The sequence below is a fragment of the Apium graveolens genome, chromosome 9 (genome assembly GCF_009905375.1).
Source record: "Apium graveolens cultivar Ventura chromosome 9, ASM990537v1, whole genome shotgun sequence".
Classification (NCBI taxonomy): domain Eukaryota; kingdom Viridiplantae; phylum Streptophyta; class Magnoliopsida; order Apiales; family Apiaceae; genus Apium; species Apium graveolens.
Window position 1 is genome coordinate 22,006,327 of NC_133655.1, and position 3,776 is coordinate 22,010,102.

The window sequence follows — 3,776 nt, forward strand, 5'->3', positions numbered from 1 at the left end:
GACTTGATTCTCATGTAACAAAGTTCTTAGAAACTGATCCATATTTCTCATTCATCTTAGATAGCTTGGCTTTGCTAATTATCTTCTTTTCTATCAACGGATGTGAATCCTTGTCTTTCAATGGATATTCACTTTCAGCTTTTGACGGATAAGCTTCATTATCCGTCAAATCCACATCTGTTGATAAGCCGTCAATCAATACATGGTCCAGTTTCTTCTTATCCTTTTTCCAAGATTCTTTACAGAAAGACTCAATTCCTTAAACTTTGGCAATTTGGGAACTTATATTCCTTGATGATTTCCTATCCTTGATCATCTCTTGATTTCAATCAAGCTGCTTTTTTTAAATTTCCTCTTACTTCAAAGATTCAGTCAGTTCATCCTTTACAATCTTGCACTCTATTTTCAGTTTCTCAAACTCAATGAATTGAGTTTCTAACACATCACCTCTCTCACTTAAAACTAATTATTATCTTTAATTCTATTGTTTTCTTTAGTGAGTGATTTAAGTATAACACGCAAGTGATATAATTCTGTAGACATGTCATTTATGGCATCATCATACTCATCTTTAGAAAGGTGTGCAAGGTTTGTAGTGATTACCTGATTGCCTGAGAAACTGACTTCTGCTTCATCCGATTGGGCCATTAGGGCTAGGTTGACATAGCTTGTTTCTTCATCTTCATCTTCCCCATCAGTTGCCCAATCCTTTTCTTGAGTCAAGAAAGCCTTTTTCTTTTGTTTGATCAATTCAAAATATTTCTTTTTATAATCCACTGGCTCAAACCTCATTTTCTCATAATTAGGCATTTTATATTCATTGGAAAAATGACCACTCAAGCCACACTTAAAACATTTGAATTTTGACTTGTCCACCATATTTCTGTTTGGCTTGGTTGCTCCAAAATTTATTTTGAATTTGAGATTAACGAATCTTCTTGATAGTAAAGCCATATATTCATCTATGTCCTCCATTTCATCCTGACTAGGATAATCTTAATTCTCAGCCATTAGCAATTTTCTTTTGCCTTCACAAACCCTTAAGTTTGGTGCAGATTCCACAGCTTCAACCTTCAAGTATATTCCTCTCTCTTATTCAGCTACTAGTGCGACAGATCCACCTTTCTTCCTTCCTTTCTCCAATAGCTCATCCTGCTCAATTTCGAGCTCATAGGTTTTTAAGATGCCTTACAGTCTCTCTAGAGTAAATTCTTTATACTCTTGAGAATTTCTGAGAGAGACTGTCATTGGATTTTATTCTTTTGGTAGAGATCTCAGGAATTTTATATTGAAATCTTTAATATGATAGATCCTCCTTTAAACCATTCAGTGATTTATGGAATCTACTGAAAATGTCACTCAGTGACTCACCATCTTCAAAATGAAAATGTTCATATTGTTGTATGAGGAGTTGCATCTTGTTTTCTCTGACTTGCTCAGTTCCCTCACATAGTATTTGAATTTCATCCCAAATTTATTTAGAAGTGTTGCAGTTGATAACATTATCGAACATATCTCCATCAAGACCATTAAACAGAATATGGATGGCCTTTTTGTCTTTATGAACTTGTCCAATGTCTTCATCTGTCCATTCTGACCTTGGCTTAGGGACTGTTTGCTCATTTCCAACAGCTCTTTCAACGTCTATTGCAGCTCTGCGAGGAACATGAGGTCCTTTCTCTATGCAGTCAACATATCTTTCATCTTGAGAGAGTAGATGAAGGTGCATCTTCACTTTCTAGTGGTGATAGTTGTCTTTATCCAGTAGTGGGATCTTCACTCCAACATCCTTTCTACTCATGTTGTTAGTTTGGTTTGATCTTTAAACTCTCAGTGTGTCAAGAGCTTTCTCTAATACCAATTGTTATTCCCTAATAATCTAACAACATAATTACAAAAGTGGGGGGTTTGAATGGAATTTTGGTTTCTTTTGGAAATTTCAAATCTCTTTTGAATATATATATAGCTGTGAATGAATATGCAGTAGTGCGGATCAAAAGATTTTAAGTATTCAAACACAAAGTAATTAAACAAGACAGTTTAAAAACTTTCTAGTGGATTGATCTTTCCATCATAGATATATATAGATTCAAGAACTCTATGATGCAAGAATGCATACAGCTGCTTATAAGTATTTTTACAAAGATGTGCAAAGAGAATTTCTAACAGATATAACTTTATCTGTTTCTCTGTTCAAATCCTATTTTCTCTTATTTGATTGATCGATCAATGTTAAACACTTGCTACTCTTTGTTTATATATTACCAAGTTACACATGAATAAGAAAAATAGTACAAACAAGAATCTAGGCCTATTCACATGTTACTTTATTTCTCTATCCAACATCTTTGAATATCTTCAGTTAAGCATGGAAATGGAAATGTTTCTTTGTTCTCTAAAACCAGCAAACAGGCTGCCACATTCCTTTTGTATACAATCAACCCATGTGACTGTCAAGTCACTTTCAAATGTTATTTGAATCTGTTATGTTTTGAGACTTCAGCATTATTCATTGATATTTCTCTTGAGTTATCCGTTAAGTCTCAAGTGGATTATCCGTTGAAAGTGTCTTGATTCATTTGTTGAAGCTTTAAGTTTATCCGTTGATGATGAATCCTTTAGCAGTTGACACTCTTTCACTTATACATAATTACAAGGCATCTTCTATTTAAAATTAGCCAACCTATTTTGTATATCTTTATAATAGTCAACATGACTAACAGTTCACTACAACTTCTAAACTACTAAGTTGTTTGTTGCAGACAGAAATTTGCTAAAAACTTGTTCAATACAAGCTACTCCATTTAATAATGGTTACAAAAATCATTTAACTTATCTACTTATAGTGTTTTGTTAAGTTATCATCAAGCCTACAACATATTTCTAACACTCTTCAATGTCGGTTAGCTACCTTACTTATTCGTATAGGTAGGTTGGGTGTGTATGCTTCATGTGATGCTAGTTTATTTGCATTTTTTCTTTCCGGATCTATTGATTTACATAATCATATATTGGCGAAATGTGATGAGATTCCCATTGGGAAGCACTTTGGTTCAGCACAAGACTCTCTACAACTTATACTCACATATGAGGATTTGAAAATTTTAACAACTAAAACATTTGTCCCTCCTAAACCAATACACTATTTAGCATATTGTTACTTTAGCGGTGTTTGTAAGAATCTACATACCCTGTTTAATTTTTCAGAGCCTCAAGCAATAATATTTAAGTGTTTAGGGGCTAAACATGCATAGGATTTTCTACCGGCTACTCCTATAGAGGAACTGGGATAACGTATGTCACCAACTGAGTATAACATGATTTTGCGCTACAGACTTATGATCCTCTTATTTCCAGAATGTGCACATTAACATCTATGTTTATCTCGCATGGACATATTTGGAGAGTGTGTTGTTTACTCTTAGAAGCAGCCGAGTTTTAAGCATCGTTAAGACATGGTTAGAGATGTGTTGCACGATATTCTTTGAGGGCAGGGATTGCGGCTAAAAAAACACCTATGGATTTTCTTATCCCTTATGGGGTAGTTAGAACGACTCTTAGACGGGCTGATGTTTTGGTATACAACTGGAATGTATGATAATATACTTATTTTGGATCTTACAAGAGTTTCCCCGCTTAGCAGTTTTGGTAATGGGGAATTTATAGTTAGCCATCCAGCAACCAAAACAGCTGAAGCAAAGATTATTAAGCATGATCTGGCATAGTATGACAGGCGTGTAAGGATAATCAACACAATTTTATATCGTTTGCCTTTG